Source organism: Neofelis nebulosa, chromosome 8 (assembly GCF_028018385.1).
Source record: "Neofelis nebulosa isolate mNeoNeb1 chromosome 8, mNeoNeb1.pri, whole genome shotgun sequence".
Lineage (NCBI taxonomy): Eukaryota > Metazoa > Chordata > Mammalia > Carnivora > Felidae > Neofelis > Neofelis nebulosa.
Window position 1 is genome coordinate 104,510,018 of NC_080789.1, and position 21,464 is coordinate 104,531,481.

A 21,464-nucleotide genomic window follows, 5' to 3' on the forward strand; every position below is an offset into this window, starting at 1 on the left:
AAATAAAAGAAAAGCTGGTAATTGGGAGCTCCATATGCAGTGCTCAGCTGACCTGGTCCTGGCTTGGTCACTTATTGGCTCACCTTGAGCAAATTACTTCCCCATTCTGGGCTTCAGTGTCTTCATCTATAAAATAATTTCCATGATCTCTAAAGTCCCTTCTGGTCTAAGATGCTTTACTATTAGAACAAGAGCCTAAAGAGAAAAAGAAGTAAGCATGTTTAAGAACAAGAGCTCTCCATTGCAGGCTCTCAGCGTATGGCCAGAGTTGGTAATAAGTCTGGCTCTCCGTTGCTACCTTGGAGGCAACCTGATGGCAGAAAAACTAAGTTGGGAGAGATGTCGGGGCCCCTTTGGATACAATTATAATGCTTCTGGTTCCACTTGAAGATGTTTCTTCCCCTCCAATATCTGACACTATTGGCTATCTACTCAACAGCCATGCCCCCCTCCTTCCTTGAGATATGACAAAATAAGAATGGACCTAGCTGCTGAAAGTGAATCATGATTGATCTAAACTGATGTTTCTCAATGGAAGGTGGTACTGCCCCCCAAGGGAGGTTTGAAAGAAGTTATCACAGTGCCTGAAGGGCTCCAATGGTGCTTAGTAATTGAGGGGGGAACTTCATAAAGCTGTTAAAATTATCTACAAAAATATACTTAGTTACAAAACACTGCATGCTTCTCCCTGAAATCAGGAATAAGTAAGGATGCGTCTCTCACCCCTCCATTCACCATAATACTGGAAGTTCTATTCAAGAACAGGAAATGAAAGAATGAAGTTGCACCCTTACCTCACACCACATAAATAAATAAATAAATAAATAACTCAAAATAAGTCAAGGATCTAAATGTAAAACCTAAAACAATGAAACTCTTAGAAGAAAACATCAGACCAAAGCTTCACAACAATGGACTTGGCAATGATTTCTCAGATATGACATCAAAGGCACAGGTAACAAAAGAACAAAAATAGACAAATTGGACCTCATGAAAATTTTTTAAATTTGTGCATCAAAAGATACTATCCACATGGTAAAACTATAAACCACAGAATGGAAGAAAATATTTGTAAATCATACATCTGATAAGGGGTGAATATCCAAGATATATTACAGAACTCCTAAAACTTAACAGCAAAAAGAAACTGAAGGCAAAAATAGGCGAAGACTTGGGTAGACATTTCTCCGAAGAAGACACACAGATGGCCAATAAGCACATGAAAAAATGCTAACATCACCAGTCATTAGGGAAATGTAAGTCAAAACTACAATGAGATACCAGCTTGTACCCATTAAGATGGATGCCACCAAGAAAACAGAAAAAGCAAGTGTTGACAAGCATGTGGACAAATTGGAATCCTTGCGCACTCTTGTTGGGAACATAAAATGGCGCAGCCCCTGTAGAAAGGGGGTTCCTGCATGGAGGTTCCTCCTGTACGGAGGTTCCTCAAAAAATTAAAAATAGAACTACTATATGACACAGCAATTCCACCTCTAGTTATAATTCAAAAGAATTAAAGCAGGATCTCAAAGAGATATGTGTACAGCCATGTTCATAGCTTCATTATTCACAATGGCTAAAATGCAGAAACAACCCAAGTAGCCATCAACTGATGAATACATAAGCAAAATGTGGTATAAACATACAATGGAATATTATTAACATTAAAATATATGAGTATTAAAAAGGAAGGAAAATCTGCAGATACCACAACATGAATGAAGATATTATACTAAGTGAAATAAAACAATCACCAAAAAAACAAATACTGTATGATTCCACTTAAATGCGGTACTTCGAGTAATCAAAATCTTAAAGACAGAAAGTAGAATGGCGGTTGCCAGGACAACGAGGAGTTATGATTTAATAGGCACAGAGTTTCAGTTTTACAGAAAGGAGAGAGTTCTGGGAATGGACGGTCATGGTGGCTGTGCAATACTATGAATGTATGTAATACCACTGAACTGTACACTTAAAAATGATTAACACAGGGGCGCCTGGGTGGCTCAGTTGGTTAAGCGGCCGACTTTGGCTCAGGTCATGATCTCACGGTCCGTGAGTTCGAGCCCCGCATCGGGCTCTGTGCTGACAGCTCAGAGCCTGGAGCCTGTTTCAGATTCTGTGTCTCCCTCTCTCTCTGCCCCTCCCCTGTTCATGCTCTGTCTCTCTCTGTCTCAAAAATAAATAAATGTTAAAAAAATTATTAAGACAGTAAGTTGTATATTTTGTGTATTTTAACACAAAGTTTTAAAAGGGAGGAAAAAGGCATACAGACTGGAAAGGAGAAAATAAAACTCTCCCTATTGCATACTACAGGATTTTCTATATAGAAAATTCTGAAAAATCTACAAAAAACTACTAGAACTAATAAATGTGTTCAGCAATGTTAGAAGATACACAATAAACACACAAAAATCTATTAAATTTCTATACTCTAGCAATGGATGCCTAGACACCAAAATTAAAAATATATTAATTATTACTCAAAAATTCTCAAAAATATATTATAATTACTCAAAAAACGGTAAATATTTGGGTTTAAATATAAAAAAAATGTGTGTACAGGACTTGCATGCTGGAAACAATAAAACACTGTTGAAATAAAGCAAAGATCTCAATAAATGAAGAGACTCACTGTTTGCGTGGTTTGGAAGACTCAACACAGTAAAGACGTTAATTATCACTCAAATTTATATACAGGTTTAAAACAATTACAATCAAAGCTCCAGCAAGATATCTATAGGTGGAGAAAATATTATTTTAAAATTTATATGGAAAGGTGAAGAATCTAGAAGAGCTAACACAATGGTTAAAATGGAAGAATAAAGGGGGAGGGATCAGTCTACTCAGTTTTAAGACGTTATATCACAATATGTAGCCAGAGTAATCAAGACTGTATGGTACTGGGGAAGGGAGAGACACATAGATCACTGGAACAGAAAGGAGAACACAGAAATAGTCCGGCACAAGTACACCCCAGTGATTTTTGACAAATGCACAAAAACAATTCAATGGAGGAAAGATCGTCTTCTTAACAAATGATGCTAGAGCAACTGAACATTTATAGGAAAAAAAAATACCTTGCTCTAGGCCCTACATACCATGTAAAAATTAACTCAAAATGTATTACAGACTTAAATGTAAAACTATAAACCTTTTAGGAAAAAAAAAAAAAGCACCAGAGAAATCTTTGGGATCTGGAGTTAGGGAAAAAAGTGCTTAGGCTTGACCTCAAAAGGAAAATTGATAAATTGGACTTCGTCAAGATTTAAAATTTTTGTTCTGCAAAAGACCCCGTCGAGAGGATGAAAAGCACAACTCCCCAGTGGGAGAAAATATTTGCAAACCACATACCTGACAAGGAGCTAGTATTTACCATATATAAGAACTTCCAAAACTCAACAGTAAAAAACAAACAGCCTTGTTGGAAAAGAGGCAAAAGATGCAAACAAACATTTCAGCAAAGAGGATGTATGGACGGCAAGTAAGCACATGGAAAAACATGCTACATCACTAGCGATTAGGGAGACACATTAAGATATCATACACACTTACCAGACTACAATGGAAAGTAGTGGCCACATCTAGTGCAGGTAAGGATTCGAGAAATGGCCATTCATGCATTGCTGGTGTGCAGGTAAAATGGTGCAACCACAGGAGAAAGAGGAACATTTTCGCACTGCTTGTGGGAATGCAAACTGGGGCAGCCACTCCAGAAAACAGTTTGGAGATTCCTCAAAAAATTAAAATTAGAATTACCCTACGACCCAGCAATTGCACTACTAGGTATTTATCCAAAGAATACAAAAATACTGATTTGAAGGGGCACATGCACTCCAATCTTTATAGCAGCACTATTGACCATAGCCACAGTATGGAAAGAGCCCAAACGCCCATCGACAGATGAGTGGATAAAGAAGATGTGGTGTATGTATGTACAATGGAGTATTACTTGGCAATGAAAAAGAATGAAATCTTGCCATTTGCAACAATGTGGTTGGAACTAGAGTGTATTATGCTAAGTGAAATAAGTCAGAAAAAGATATATTATTTCACTCATATATGGAATTTAAGATACAAAATAGATGAACATAAGGAAGAAAAGCAAAAATAATATAAAAACAAGGAGGGGGACAAAACATAAGAGACTCTTAAATACAGAGAACAAACTGAGGGTTCCTGAAGGGATGTTGGGTGGGGGGATGGGCTAAATGAGCGATGGGCATTAAGGAGGACACTTGTTGGGATGAGCACTGGGTGTTATAAATAAAGGATGAATCACTAAATTCTATTCCTGAAATCATTATTATACCATATGTTAACTAACTTGGCTTTAAATTTTTAAAAATTTTAAAAAATGGTGCAACCACTCTGGAAAATAGTTTGGCAGGTTTTTTTTTTTTTTTAAGAAATTAAATATGCAACTACCATATGACCCAGCATTTGCAGTCCTGGGCATTTATCCTAGAGAAATGAAAATTTATGTTCACACAAAAACCTGTGCACAACTGTTCATAGCAGCTTTATTCGCAATAGCCAAAATGCAGAAGCAGCCCAGGTGTCATCCAATGAGTGATAGTGGTATATCCACACCATGGTATACTACTCATCAACACAAGAAAGAACCCTTGATAGGTAGAACTTGGATACATGCAACAACATAACTCCAGAGAACTATGCAAGGTGAGACCAAAGGAAAAAATAAAATCCAACCCCAGAGACTTACACACTGTATGATTCCATTTGTATAGCTTTCTTGAAATGACCAAATTATAGAAATAAAGAACAGGTTAGTGGCTGCCAAGGGGAAGAGAGGGGGGCGACTCGAGAGACAGATGTGGGTGTGGCTATAAAATGGCAACATCGGGGATCTTGTAATAGAAATGTTCAATATCTTAATGTACCAATGTCGACATTCTGGTGGCGTTATTGTATGGAATTGCTGTGTATGTATTCCTACAACTGCTTGGGAAGCTGCATTTAGTTCAAAATAAAAAGTCTAATTTTCTAAGACTGGTCAGCGGGGACTCAACACATCCGGTGCGAGGGAAGCCCCTGGCAGGGCGGTGGATATGGAAACTGAGCAAGAAGAGGCCCCACAGATGAGTAAGAGAGAAAGAGCCAATAGTTCCACATGGGGTCCCGAAGAATGTGCACGGGTATCTCACTTGCAGAAAGAAGAAAGGGAAAGAATTACCATAAAGCCAATTTACAGAAGAAACCTCTTTCAGCCCTAATCCATCGGAGGCCAGAGACTCCCCGCAGCCTGGCACACATTCCCCGTGCCCCATACAAAACCCCACCCTCCAGCACAGACTTGGGGATGTGATCCGTTTCGGTGAAGTCAGCAGTTTGGACAGATGTTTGCAATCTAAGACTTCCTGTGAGGCACACAGGCCCTTAATAATATTTCTTATGGGAACTTGGTGGTTTGTGGTGCCAGGTCAGGGTGGAGCTGGACTGAGGTTTTGGTTGTACAGAAACAAGGGTTTTCAAGGCCACCTCTCCAGCCAGCAGGCCTTCTGGGTGGGGGAGAGGGGCGCGGGGCACTGCTCTCAATGGCTTTTCTCAGAAGATCACTCCATGTGTTTCACTCAAGTTGGAGAAGAAAAGCTGTGTAGGACTTTTCCACTTCTCTCCTGCCCTCCGCTGGGAGGCAGAGGAGCTGGTGTCAAGCCCCACCCCACCCTCCACTCCCCCCTCTCCTCCAGCCCCTAGAGAGAAATGAGAAAAGAAAAGAAAGGCTAGCAGAAATGGCCACCCACTAGGCAGAGCTGATGGCTTTCCTCCCCACCCCTGGATAGCTGCTGTGCCCGCTACCTGGCTTCTGCATGGGGCCCCTTTTACATGAGGCACTCCCAAGGGAGCAATTCACTTCCTACCATGCTTCTCGGGCACTTCAAGTGATTCCTTAAACCACACACTAAAAATTACGGTTCTAATGCAGTCGTTTGACCAATACCCCAATTCATCTGCCCCTACTGTTCTCAACGGCTTTTCCCGACCAGACGACAGAGATCTGGAGAAGCCAGTTCTTTCTTACTTAACACTAACATCCTTTCAGCCATTGCTTCCCTCCTTTTGGCTTCAGGAAGCAAAAACCAGAGTTAGGAGGGAACGCTTCCTTAAGTTACAGGCACAAACACTGCCTGTCTGTGACATCTGGATGTCTGGACGAGAGCCCTGAACCCTCCCCATTCCCCCATCCCTTGGTCTCCAGGAGGCCGTCCTTGAAGGCCAGGTTGCAAGGCAAAGGAAAGCAGACTGGCTAATTGGCAAGAGGCTCTTGACCAGAGAGTCCCCTTCTGCAAACTTCTTGCTCCACAACGTGCAGCTTCTCTGCCAGCACCCTGGAAGCCCGTGGGCGTCCAGGAAACCAGCAGCCAGCCCCGGAGAGCATGAATATGCAGTTCTTCCACAGGGACATGGGGCTTTCTCCAGTCCTGTGCTCTTGTTCCGTAGGGGATGGGGAAGGGCACAGAGAGAAGAAAAGTGAGAAACAGGACAAGAAGACAAATTGCCCCAGTGATGGAGACACCTGCAGCAGAGGCGGCTGAGCTCCCAGGGACACATTCTGTGTGCCTGTGAGTGACAGGGCGGTGTCCTCCAGAGCAGGGCAAGCAGGCAACGGCATAGCTGCAGAGATGCCCATCATCCCTCTTAGCTGCACCATAAAGGCTTCTTAGATGGCAGGAAAAGCAATGGAGCAGGTCAGGTACACGGCCAAGTGCAGTACACGCAGAGGCCTCTGAGTGGGCTCAGCTCTTGCTTCCAATGTGTGCGATTATGGGCTCTACAGTCCGCGCCCTTCTATGTCTCAGGTTCCTCCTTAGTAAAGTAGAGGTATTAATACTCATCTCAGGAGGTGATTGCGAGGCGTCAACAAGAGTACATTTTGCCAGAAGGGACAGAAAGTCTGACAACCATGCCTAAAATAATGAAGAGTCTGTTGTTCTCACCTAACTCTAGAGGCAGACCAGCCAGGGCTCAGACACCTGTTCATATCTCATCAGTTTTAATGATTGCCCTTCACATATTAACATCTTGGGAATCTGGATGTGCTGTACAAGCGAGCTGTAGTTTCATTAACAGCATTTCCTCTTTCTTAATGGGACTTAAAAAACGGTGTGTCCTACCATATTGACAGTGTTTCCAATGAGAGACAAAATGTAATCATGAAGGGCTAGCCTCAGCCTGGTGGCTTTCATCCTCACGCTTTGCCTCATGGTTGCTTCAGGCCCCTCATCCACAGTACAAGCAAGAGGAAGAGAGGGGTGGGAAGGAGACAGAGGGTTTTCTCTTCAAGAGATGTCCTCGCCAACAAATTTGCACTTACACATTACTGGCTGGAACTGTGTGACATGGCCTTCTGTGGGGTACTGGGAAGTTGAGGTTCAGGGTCCCGGCTGAAGAGGGAAGCAGGGGAGAGAGAAGGTGGTTGGGCCTGTAAGATAAGCAGCCCAGTCTCTGGCACGGAGTAGAAGCTCACCAAACAGCAGCTCTCTACCTCCACACGCAAACAGAACTGCAAGTGGTTTGTGTCTGGGCTGAGGTAGGCCAGCCCACCAAGCAAATTCATTTTCTTGGAACACTATAATCAACACTCTCTAGGAATGCAAATGTGGCTTGCCCAGAAAGGAGCCATAAACACTTCTCTCCTTTCCAACTCTGCAGAGCCCTGTCTGTAGGCTCGTGCACCACCAGAAGCTCTGGTGCAACGTAAACAAACAAGCTGTTTTGATTTTCTCACAAATGAGGTGGGGATTTGCTTTTTTTTTTTTTTTTTTTTTTTTTTTTTTTTGGTTTTCCTTTACCAAGCTAAGCCATCTCACACGTTTGCTGCAGCCTGCAGCTCCTACTGGCCTCCACGAGAAGGACATCCATACCCCAGGCACCAGGACGTTCCTGTGGATCCAGCTTTCAAAGATAATGGGAAGAGAGCTGGCCTCTCTTCAGTGTCACATATGTTACCTCATGTAATCCTCGCTGCAAATCTGCAAGCAGGGAATAAGCATTTCTATTTGCTCTACAGCTCAGGGAAAGGGGGAAAGTGTTCAAGGTCATTAAGGAGCCGAGACACAAATGCAGCCCCATCCGGTGCCTGTACCCTTTTCCCAGAGCCACCCATGACTGCAGAAGTATTACTTTCTATTTTATTCTCAGTTTTAGGTACAGAAAAAGTCAGGCATCTCCTCCAACATCAGGAGCCGGTGGGAAGGTTGTCACAGTTCCAGTGAAGCGTGGAAGTGGTGTGGCCGCAGCTGCCCCAAGACCTCTGGTCCTCAGCGCAAGCACGGCAGTGCGCTGGAGTCACAAAGACTTACCTACCAGAAGGTGACTTCAGAGGCCACCCAGTACAATGCCCTCAGGGGACAGTTGAGGAAACCGAGACCGAGAGAGAGAGAGAGAGAGAGAGAGAGAGAGAGAGGCAAATGGCAACAATAAGAAGAGAGACTAAAACTCAGGCCTCTAAACTTCTAGGCCATTTGCTTTTCCCAGCGCAGCAGGCTTGGGTTGATTTTCAGGCTCTCAGGCAGCCTCTCCCAGTCAATCAGCAGGCCAGGCCAGGAAGCCACCCCAAGGAGCCTACTTGTAGATATTCATGCATTCACTTTACATTTATAAAGCACTTACCCCAGGCCAAAGACTAGTTATACTGCAAGAACAACAAAGATAATGACCCAGTGCTCATGGTGCATTGGTGTTCTAGTGGGGCAGACAGAGCAGAAGGAAATAAATGGAGAGAAACAAGAAAATATCAGCTATCAGATAGTGCTGAGTTCTGCAGAAAATGACAGAGAGATGATACGGAGAATGACCGGGGTGTGCTTCAGAACTGGGGTCAAGGACGAGCTCTCCAGGGGCTGACATTTAAGCTGAGACCACAATGACTGGAAGAAAGTAGTAAGTGAAGATCTGGGAAGAGAGCCATCTTCACAGAGGACACAACAGATGTAAAGCTGCTGAGTTGGGGGGGGGGGGGCGGGGGGGCAGAGGGGTGCAAGCTTGGCTAAATGAGGAAGAGAAAAGAGGTGCCTGGGTGGCTCAGGCAGTTAAGCGACCGACTTCAGCCCAGGTCATGATCTCACGGTTTGTGGGTTTGAAACCTGCATCATGCTCTGTGCTGACAGCTCAGAACCTGGAGCCTGCTTGGATTCTGTGTTTCCTTCTCTCTCTCTGTTGTGTGTCTCTCTCTCAAAACTAAATAAACATTTTTTTTTAAAAAAAATTTTTAATGAGGAAGAGACAGGAGGCCCCTGGGGCCTGAGCTCAGGGAGCAAGGGAGAGAAGAAGGTGACAAGGTAGGAGATGCAGGCCAAGGACAGATCCTATAGGGCCCCGTAGCTAAGCCAAGGAGAGAGATTTTGGTTTTGTTCTTAATATAATAAGATGTCACTGGACGGTTTTAACTATACAATGCCATGGTCTCACTTAAGCTTTGAATAGATCATTCTGGATACTGTGGAAAGAACAGAAAGGGCGTAAGAATAAGAAGAGGGGGGTGAACAGTCAAGTGATGCCGACACTTTGGGGCACATGCCCATCAAACCCTAAAGCTGGGGCTCTCCCTGCAGCTGTGTGGGCTGCACCCAACGTCAAGGGTGCCTTTCGCCTAAACTACAACACAAACAGCATCCTCTGAAGTTGTGCCTAGTGGGCCCGGCTTTTTAGTCCCTCGTGATTCTCAAAGACACAACCTTTACGTACTCCTATCAAAGGATCAAAGTAAAAACCCCTTCAGCACCATTTTCTGCACAAAAGTAAGACAGACAAACTACAAATCACTACGTCTAAGACCGGATCATTAACTAAGCAGTAAAGTAAATACGTGGAATAATAAAACCTAAAATAACCTGTACCTTTAATTAACTCAGGTCTGTTGAAAAGTACATGAATCCCTTGCTTCTCTGCCCCAGTGCTTAGGGAAAAAAATCATGGATGATTCAAAACCTCATTTATATCATTTATATTTATGTAAACAGGTACTTAATGAGGAGTACTCGGAGGCCTGTTGGAGCTATACAATGGTCAGTGCTATTTTGGTTGATATCATTGTCCAAGCCGAATCATAAATGCTTAAAAAAACAATATTCATTCTCTCATCAAATATTTATTGTATCCCCGCTATACACCAGCCATTGCTGGGCCCTGGAGCAAACAAACAGCCAATATGTTCCCTGCCTTTATGGACTTTATAGTCTAATGGCTGGACAGATGTTGAACAACAAAAACACACAACGAAATAGACAGCTACAATTTGTAATAAGAACTATAACAGAAAAGAGCAGAGAAAATAAGGGAGGGATTTTCATTTAGATCATGAGGGTCAGAGAAAGCCTCTCTATTGAAGCTTTAAGATGGCCAAGGGCCGCCATGGAGGGTGACACACTTCCACTGCCCCCTGACCTCATTCGTCTCTCTTACCTCTCTTCGAACAAATATGTGCTCAGGGACTCACCCTCTTACCCCTTATCCTTCCCTCCCAACTCTATGCCTCCAAGCTCTGTGACCCCAAGTGCAAGCAGATAACCCTCAGAGCATCACCTCAAATCAAGTAGGACTCAGGAGCCAGGGCACCAGATAGGAAGGAGCATGGAAATTCCTGGTCTGGTTGTCACACAAGATCTCACTCCTTTTATAACCTTTGGGAATTGTTTCCTCTCTCCGGAAGTCTCGGTGTCCCCCATCTGTCACATGGGTGGAAGCACACTGCCCATGGAATCCCCAGATGAGCCCCCAGAGATGGGCTCTGCTGCCCAGATATCCTTGGAGGGTCCCAGAGCAGACTGGCAGACCTCCAGGCCAGACTGGGAACAGAGTGGCTGAGATAATGAAGGAAAAGCCCTAACCCCTGCCTGATCCCCTATGGACACGGACCCTGGGGCAGGGCCAGACCACATGCAGGGCTCCCAAAAGACTTCTTTACAAATCCTGCCTGCTAGCCCCTGACATTTCTCCCCTCCAGGTCTCAGAAACAAACCCTTGAGACAAGATGAGGAATGTGGTAGGAATAATGTCATTGAAGAAATCATGTGGATTTTCTTTCTGGATGCTGCACTTGACATAAAGTCAGATCCAAGTTGCTCACAGGACTATACCTCTAGTCTCCTCACTCAGCCAACCTTCCACCTGCCCCCAGCCTCTAACCTGTGAGTACTGCCAAAAGCACTCTTCATTAGCACAAAACCCAGCAGTGACAATGTGACATCTGCAGAGAGAGGCCCAGGCCAGCTCTAGGTAGGAAGAGAAGATAAACCTTTTTTTGCCATTGCCTATTCTCACCTCTCCTGGGTGGGCTCTCTCATATCTGATAGTAGGATTGGAGAACGGCTAAGGAGAGCAGCTCCTGGAAGGGGAGGTGGCAGAGGGGAGCTGCTATGGACCTGGATGAAAGGAAGGAAGAGGGGCATATACACGACTTGCAGGAGGGAGGTAGTCCTAACCGGGCTCTAGCTGCTGTTCTACCAACACCAACTGGGTGGGATCACATCCCTCTCCTGATGGGAAATGATACCACACTAGACAACCTTTAAGCCATCTTCCAGCTCTAAATTTTTAAAATTCTCAGCAACTGCTAGTTTTTTTTTTTTAACATTTATTGTTATTTTTGAGAGAGGGACAGAGGATGTGTGGGAGGGGCAGAGAGAGAGAGGGAGACACAGAATCCAAAGCAGGCTCCAGGCTCTGAGCTGTCAGCACAGAGCCTGACGTAAGGCTCAAACTCAAGAACCGGGATATCAAGACCTGAGCCAAAGTTGGACACTCAACTGACTGAGCCACCCAGGCGCCCCAGCAAGTGCTAATTTCTAAAGTGGTGCTCATCACACGTGTGCCTGTGTGCCCGGTAGGAAATGGGGCAGGAGACAGACTGCAGGGATCCCTGTTTGGTAAGAAGTGTATGCATGGGTGCAGTGGTTCCCAGCCTCTTTCAGAGGCAGAGCACCTGATGAATGATCACTAAATGCTTGACATACCCCCAGGGATTTTGGTGGATTTCAGCAAGGAGGGGAGGATCCAGGGCTTTGCACGATGCTTGGGGGGCTGGGGCGGGGTAGCTGTAACTTCACATCACCCCAGCGTATCCCGTGCATACATAGAGCCACTGCCCCAGCTGACCAGATTTGGGAAATTCATGTTAACAGTGTTTTAGACTAAGCCCAAATCATACTGCATGCTATCAGCAGAGTCTCTTGATTGCTTTATAATTTATTCCACATTTATAACAGTCTGTTATTGTCCATCACTGTGCTACGTGCTGGAGAAGTAAAGATGAATAGAATGAAGTCCTTGCTTTCCAGCAGTCCCCACTGACCTGCTGGACCACCCTGGGGTGTCCTTAGCCAGAGCACCCATTAAGTCCAAATGGCACCTTTTGCAGGACCCCTTCTGGGCAGGTGCAGTCTGGCGGGCACACTGTCTGGTGAGTGATGAGGGAGCCTAAGGCAAGCTGACAGCCATAAACACCCCACCTCCACCCCAAGGTGGGATAGGTGTAATATTCCTGGGGCACTCCTGGCTGACCAAGAACAAAGGAAAGGGGAAAAACAAGTGGTTAACTGATAGAGATCATAGTCCTGCCGGACCTGAGTCTCCATCTACCTGCAAATGTATTAGTAAGTCACAAGAAAAAAGGCAATCTTATCAATAGGTTAATCTCCAGTGGCGCCTAGGTGGCTCAGTTGGTTAAGCATCTGACTTCAGCTCAGGTCATGATCTCACAGCTCGTGAGTTTGAGTCTGAGCCCCACGTTGGGTTCTGTGCTGACAGCTCAGAGACTGGAGCCTGCTTCAGATTCTGTGTCTCCCTCTCTCTCTGCCCCTCCCCGCTCACTCTCTGTCTCTCTGTCTCTCTGTCTCTCTCTCCTTCAAAAATAAGCATTAAAATTTGTCTTAATCATTATAAAAAATTTCTTTAAATAGCTTAATCTCTAGAAACCTATAAACTCCTTTTCCAGGAGCCCACCATCACCCCTCCATAGTGATGTGGGAAAAGAAGGCAGAAGGAAATGGCAGATAGAACTAAATGTTCTTATAACCTGCAGTCCATTGACAAATACTTGAGGCTGGCAGAATAAAAAGTTTCTCCAGGAACTCCCTCTGGTCTGAATACTAATGCTTTGCTAGAGGGAAAAACAACCTTAGCTTGACAATAGTTAGGCCTCCACTATCCTGGGAGTCTTCTTTAGCATATGAAAATCTCCCTGGAAACTTCCCCTGGACTTTACCTCTCCCAACTCCATAGTATATAACCAGTCTCTCCTCATGATCCTGGGCAGCTCTTCCTGCCCACAAGTCCTGTCCCCGTGCTTTAATAAAACCACCATTTTGCGCCAAAGATGTCTTCAAAAATTCTTTCTTGTTCGTCGGCTCCGTACCCCGCAAACCACACTGTCACCCCAACAACCTCATCAGTGAGCAGATTATAGCTGGCTGTTTGTCTCCCTTTGCCTTTTCAATCAAGTACTCTGGTACAGTGAACAATCCGTACAATGGATCCTGACGGTCACAATAAGACGTCAAATTTCAATCACTGTCTAACGCATACTTTTGCTCTAGTGCAAAATGCATGTTAGCAGTGTCCGTCAAATGGAACACAGCCCTAAAATGTCACATGACAGTGGAGAGTGGAGTAAGCTGGCTATGACAGAAGGTACAAAATGTAAAATCTAACCAACTTGGTGGTTATTGGAACATAAGAAAATGTACCATGTGAGATATACAAGAACCACAGGTATTCATAACAGCCCACTAGTATTAGAGGGAGACCAAATGATAGTGTGATAACCCTGGATGCTTTCATAGTCACTGCAAGACCCAGTTATACTGCAGCAGTAACTGCTGAATTTGTTTAATGTGTTTTTAGTATTTTAATGTCTTCAAGTGTGCCACACACGGTAAAATTAATAAAACTATATATATATATAAAAATGTTGGAAATCACCAATCCCCAGTGGAAAAGAAATGTATAAGAAAATAATTCCAGCTCCATGATTAAGTTCTTACTGGAGACATGAGAGCAATAAAGGCAAGGCACTTAGTTCTACCTAGAGAGGCCAAGGAGGGCTTCCTAGAGGGGGTGATACTAAAACAAGGTTTGAAGGTTGAGTAGAAGTTCACCAAGTATACAGGGCAAGAAAGGCTTCCAAGTAATGGGAGCCACTTGGGCAAATGTGTGGAAGGAAGAACAAGTTTTGTGTGCTGTACTGCATGAAGTGATATGGCTGGAGAGGGTAGAATGAGTCTGAGAGTGTCAAGAGGTTAAGGTGAGGCCATCTCACAAAAGAATATTAAGAATGTGGCCCACATTCTTCCCCCAAATTCAAACACCAACCCCATCCCTGCAGAAAAAGTAAGATTATTCTGAAGATACACATGATGGAAATTTCTGTGGGGTCAACAAAATGTCACAATCCTTAATCTACTTAGCCTTAACTGCTAAGTAGTTGGCAGAAATATCAAGGACCCGGCTCTGCTAGGTAGAAGCCTATCTTCAGGATCAGTTACCTAGTTTATGTGACCCATGAAAATGTGGGGCCTCTTGTTTGAAAAGTATTAAGAATTTCAAGACAGCAACCACCAAGTATTAAATGAAGTGCAGGTCCCTTTGAAGCATGGGACCTCATACAGGTCACCCACCCAGAGGACCAGCCTTATGGCTGAGGGAAACCAGAAGGCTTATTAGAGCATTCTATCTTTATTGAAATTGGATTTATTTCTTTGGTTAAGAGCAAAGGATGGGGGATGGGGGAGAATAAGAGGCCAATTCAAGGCATCAAAAATCTTTTTTTAGTTGAATTTTCAACATTTTGTCCTCAAAGTATCCCTAATAACAGGAAAAAGGTGGGGTACAGAAGTCTCCTTTTTACAACTTGTTTGAGAGTCCCCATGTCATTAAAAAAATGCCTGCATATATCACATTTTTAATTGAGGTACAATTGACATTATAACATTCTATTTGTTTCAGATATATAACATAATGATCCGTTATTTGTATATATTGCTAAACAATCATCACAAGAAGTCTAGTTAATAATACCTGTCACCTAACATAGTTAGAAAAAAACTTTTTCTTGTGATGAGAAATTTTAAGATCTACTTTCTTAGCAACTTTCAAATATGCAACCAAGTATTAATTATGCTATACATTACATTCCCATGGCTTTTTTTAAAATTTTTTTTTTTTTACATTTTATTTATTTTTCAGAAACAGAGTGAGACAAAGCGTGAGCAGGGGAGGGGCAGAGAGGGAAGGAGACACAGAATCTGAAGCAGGCTCCAGGCTCTGAGCAAGCAGTCAGCACAGAGCCCGACGCGGGGCTTGAACCCACAAACTGTGAGATCATGACCTGAGCTGAAGTCGGATGCTCAACCAACTGAGCCACCCAGGTGCCCCATGGCTTTTTTATTTATAACTGGAAATTTGTACATTTGGACCCTCTAAACAACATTTAACTGAATTTTATTTTGTTACCCAGTGTGAGAGTTGCTACCTTTTAATGGAGACTTCGGACTTCAACCAAATCACATGAAATTGTGAGGATTGGAGTGTTTGAACTTATTATGTCCATATACTTGAAACTTTTATTTACTATACTTTTTTTTTAATTTTAGAAAGAGAGAACATAAGCAGAGGAGAGGGGCAGGAGAAGAGAGAGAGAGAGAGAGAGAGAGAATCTCAAGGCGGCTCAGCACTGAGTGTGGACTTCACCCCACCAAGCTTGACCCCACGACCCTGGGATCGTGACCTGAGCCAAAATCAAGAGTTGGGCACTCAACCGACTGAGCCACAGGCACCCCACTATAATTTCTTGTTGTTTCTATTCCTCCTCTGATTCCTTACTTTTGTTGGATTAATCCAAATGTTAGGTGTCGTGTTTCCTTTTTTTTTTCTTTCAGCAGTTTGCAATTTATATATCTTATTTCTATTCTTCTGTTATTTCCCTTGAATTTTTCTTCAGCAGAAGAAAGAAGACAGTTTTATTTCCAATGATATGTGATTGTCAACTAATAATTACTTTATCTTGCCCTTGTGTTGTCATTGTTATTTTCACTTTTAGTTTTAACTAAGTTTAAGCTACATGATATTTTCTCCTTGTGAAAAACTAACACGATAGGTTTGATCAAATTCCTCTTTAACTACACCTCCAACCCTAGGCCTCTGCCAAAAGGTAATGACTGTACAGCTGAAACATATTCTACCAACTTTTCCCATGCATTTCGTTATATATATATCTGTGTATATACCTCTGTATGTGTGTACGTCTATTTGCAAAATTAAAAAAATGGCATTTTCTGTTATTCCATTCCTAGAAATTTACCATAAAGAAACAGTTGAATAGGTAGGCAAAGATATATGTGATAAAAGTTTTCATAACCATGTTAGAAACACTTTTGTTTATTGAAAACATCCCAAACATCCATCAATAGGGGGTAGGGGATTGATTGAACAGATTGTAGTACATCCATACTTCATATATAAAAAATGATGCAATATATTATTAAATCCATTGACATAAAAAGATGACTAGAATATATTCTAAAACAAAGCAAACCTGGTTACAAACACACACACACACACACACACACAACTGAAATGGTGTTTACCAAAATAATATGATGATTATCTCAGATGGCTACAATTTCAGATGATTTTATGGTCTTAATGTTTTATATCAATCAAATTTTTCTTTTTTATTTATTTTTTTTTAATTTTTTTTTCAACATTTTTTATTTATTTTTGGGACAGAGAGAGACAGAGCATGAACGGGGGAGGGGCAGAGAGAGAGGGAGACACAGAATCAGAAACAGGCTCCAGGTTCCGAGCCATCAGCCCAGAGCCTGACGCGGGGCTCGAACTCACGGACCGCGAGATCGTGACCTGGCTGAAGTCGGACGCTTAACCGACTGCGCCACCCAGGCGCCCCTCAAATTTTTCTATAATAAGCATATACAGATGTTACACTTTTGAAAATATTAAAAACCTCATCCGTTATTCCCCCAAAATAAATTTTAACATAGATTTTCCAGGAAAATTCACGTTTATCCAAAGGCTTCTCTTCCTCCCTAGTATGTGACCTTGGATACCTGGAAAGCCTATGCCCCAGCTACAGAAGCAGAGTCTCTAGAAAACTTCAGGAAGATGAAGGAGGACTAGTCCCATGTGCTACACAGACTAAAAAATTCAAGCTGTGAATATTTAAGTGTCATTTTGCATGTTATTTATATATTTGTTCAGCTGTCTGTACTTATGTTTTCTGTATCCTAGATGTGTTTTTCTATGTTTTGCCTGAAATAATGTTTTCCTGAGAGAGAACCAGGCTGTAAAGTCCTTCATGTAGGATGTCAGGAGAGCATTTCGAGCAGTTTGACATCTAAGCAATTATTTCAACACTGTTAATGAAGATCGATAATTATTTCAAGCACTAATTAGCGCAGCTAATGTTCTTGATGCCATTAGTATACCTCACAACAGTTTAAAAACTCCTACATCTACTATAACATCGCTCTCATGGGACTCATACCTGAGCTTGTACAGTTCAATTCCACAATCGTTTCTCTACCACTTCCTCTTAAATGCCAGATATCATTGCAAAAATGAGTAGGTTAAGTCATCAAGTTCATAGTCAAATGCAGGCTGAATTCAAGCTAATCTAAACTGATCAATATGTGATATCTGATCATTTGCTATTCCTTCTGGAAAAGTAAAGGTGCTGACCAGACGCTATGAACCTCTATTTCTCGCAGGGATGATGAAACTGAGGCCAGTCTCCACTCTCTAAGAGGGTAGAAAGACTCTCAGGAAGAGTTTCTCCCCCATTTTAAAGACTTAAAGGGGAAACAGGCTGAGTCAGACACACTATGGGATGTGTATGCGGATCGGCTTGACTTCTACCTGAGGCTTTTCTACCAAGAACATAGATGTTTTTCCTGGGAGTGACTCAGAGTCTGTACGAAGAGTTCTCATCAGGGCCACATCAGCACGGCAGCATCGTTCAAACAAGCAGGAGTGTCAGGCAGGCCAGAGTAGAGGTTGTCAAGGGTTCATTCGTTTTTGTGCAATCTTCCTAGGTGGTGACTGGAAGTTGTTTGGAAAGACAGGCTTGTGCTCAGGGGATGGAGTAATCCAAGTTTTAGGTTTCCCGACCTGTGATGGTACAACCTGGAAGCTACGCTAAGCGAATGTGCCATACATCCTGAGGATGCCACCAATACCCTTTGGTGCGGTGGGTGTCTGTGTGTGTGTTGTATATGTGTATATCCACACACACACACACAAAGGTATTTTCTGTGACTCTCTTCTATTTCGAGGAATAAATATAGAAATTCTATTTCTAGGAATGGATATAGATACTGTGATGGGGGAGCCAGGATATCAGGCCCTGTGCTGGCCTGGAGGGGATCGCACAAGACCTACCCTGTAACTCCAAGTAATAGGTATAGGCCATTTTATTTTTTAATTTTTTAAAGTTTATTTATTTATTTTGAGAGTGAGCGAGTAAGAGAGTGGGGGAGGGGCAGAGAGACAGGGAGAGAGAAACCCAAGAAGCCTCCACACTATCAGCGCAGAGCTGACACAGGCTCGAACTCACAAACTGTGAGATCATGACCTGAAGTCAACTCACTGAGCCCCACCACGCACCCCGGTATAGGCCATTTTAGAGCAAAGGAAGTCTAAGTGTTACTACCATTATTTTTACACATCCCAGAAAGTCTACAAGCTCTCTACTCCAGCTTCCCATGTTGGATTGCTCTATCAGCTGTAAGGCAGGGTCAAGGCAGAAGCTCCTGGCACCCAGCCGGGGGCAGAGCATGTGCTACAGACCTGGAGGAGAAGCACGGGTCTCCAAATCTGGGACGAAAACTCCTCCCTCACGGTAGCTTCATACTTAGGTTTCCACAGTCCTTCCCATTTTTTTTCCAAAATAAGAGACCACTCTCCCCATTTTGCAGATGCAAAACTCAAGGGCCAGACCTAACAGCCACACCAAGCGCTTGTGACTCAGCCAGTGCTCAGACTCAAGGAAACCACTGAAAGGGGAGACCATGACAAGAGCTGTCTCCTCCATCTCTGCAATCTCTGGGCAAAGAAATCACAACATTCTTCTTATGAACACAGAAGAACAGAACGCAAGACTTCCAACTCATGTCCCTCTCTCTTCCCTCCTCATCTAGCCCAAGCCAAACCCCCAGTTCCCTTCCCACAGACGTTGGATTCTCAACCTTCTTCCTCATCGTCTTCAAGTGTGTTCTGTGAAATAAAATGGCACAGAGGGAGATCTTGTGAGTGGAGCAGTGGTGGGGCAGGGGCCATCCCTTCATAGAAAGGAAGGACCAAACAAAACAAAAGCTACAACTGCAGGAGTTCAGATTCTAGACCTGTGGGGTCTGGTGCAGAAGCCACTGCACATGTGTAGCTGTTGAGCACTTGAGATGTGCTAAGTGCAGCCGAAAGACAAAATGTTTTGTTTCAATTAATTTTAATTAAATGTGAGTTTTAAAATTGACCATTCAATTTGGTTATTGGACAGCAAAAGTATGTACGAAGCAAGTGAGATTTGTAACTACTTCTTCAACCATACACATTATGAACTCTAAATGCAGATCAAGGATTTCCAATGAAAATGTAGCATCTAAACTCAGATGCACTGAGTGTAAAACACACACCAGAGCTGAAAGACTTCGTAGGAAGAAAACGCAAAATATCTCATTAATAATTTTTATACTGATGCATGTTGAAATGAACATAATTTAGATATATTGTGTTCAATAAAGTTGTATCATTAAAATTAATTTCACCTGATTCTTCTTTTTACATTTTTAAATGTGGCTCCTGGGAAATTTTAAATTGTATATATCTCTATGGGTTCTTTGCTCTAGATGTTTAATGTTCCCAGGGATAGTGCTGGAGACGGGATATCCTGGTCCAGAGCCTCATTTATCACTCGCCCTCTCATATTGCTACAAGGTCCCTCCAGAACACTTTCCAGCCCTCTCTTTCTGAATTTCTGGTTTAATGTTACTGACACTGGGAACACGCACTTCCCTTCACCCTTACCCCGCTGACAGTATTCTCTCTCCCTAATCCTGCTCCCCACTTGCCTCCTCTACCCTGCTTTGGAAAACCCATTTCTACTATGAAGAGCTCTCCTGTCCCTCCCCATTTCAGTCTTTTCCTTTAACCCCACCTTCCCTTACTTTTTCTGACAATTTCTGTCTCTTGAAACAGCTTCAGTAGAGGTGAAGGTCTTCATGAGAGGTCTGCTTCATTAGAGGTCTTAGAGGAAGGTCAGGAGGAGAGGCCATCATTGTCTGTTCTTGCCGGGTCTCTCTGCTGCCACATGTCTTCCACCTTCCTTCTCTAATGCTGGTGACAGATGTTCATGCCCTCTGTCTTTACCCCCTTTGCTTCACTCTCCCTTTCTCTCTGACTCTACACCTCAGGTTGGATTTCTGGAAAACAGGCTCTGCATAGAGATGGAGATCGGTGGGTAGGAGGTCTATCGGGAGATAGTCTTGGGAACAACTCCTATAAGAAAGTGAGGAAGTGAGACCAGACAGAGAGTGAACTTGAACTGAGATGCAGTTTCCACAGAGGCCTCAGCTGATCCCTTGGGGAACCTAGGAGCTGGGATAGCCCTTTAGGGACCTCTGGTATGAAAGGAAGCGGATGTGTCTTTGTAGTCCTGCATCAACCGATTGGACCAGATGCCCCAAGGAGGGGCTATCTGGCTTACAGTCCCCACTACTGAAATGACCCTCTCAAAAGTCTCCCAAAGATCTCATTTCTAAGTCTAACCCTGTTTTCTTGGGCACCCTCCCCTTTGGTGTCCCTGTAGCACGGGCTCCTATGGAACATGCACTCTTCTCCTGGATCTGGGTGTCCTGCACAGTGCTGACCCTCCTGGATGGCATCAGTTTCTTTCTCTGGCTCCTTTTCAAACGTCTACCTGGGCTCTGTCCTCAGCCCTGCCCTCTCCACATTGTCCAAACTCAGCTTCACATCACCCAGAGTCTGCTCTCAGACTTCCACACTCACAGCACCACCATGGTCCTTCTTCAGACCCCCTCTCTACCCCTCCATGTACACCACACACAGCAAGCTCTGTAGAACCCACACCCACCGCATCTTCTGCATTCACTCCCATTTCAGGTCTTCCTCTCACACGGACCATTGTCGGCTCTACTGATTTTTCTCTACTGCCATGCCTCCGTCAGCAATCCCAGCCTCCAGTGTCTTCCCTGACCTAGCACCCTGGTAAATGGGTAACCTTGCTCGCAGCAGTCAAGTTCCAGAAGCACATGGCTGGATAAGCAGGGGCCTTTGTAGCTTTGAGAAATAATCTGCTCCACAGCTAGAACACAGCCAGTTAGTGGCAGCTTTGCACCTGTTCTCCGCCAGGGCCCAGCCAGGGATCTGTCCATCCTTCCTCTTGCCTCCAGTCTAGGAAGAGGTCTTGATTC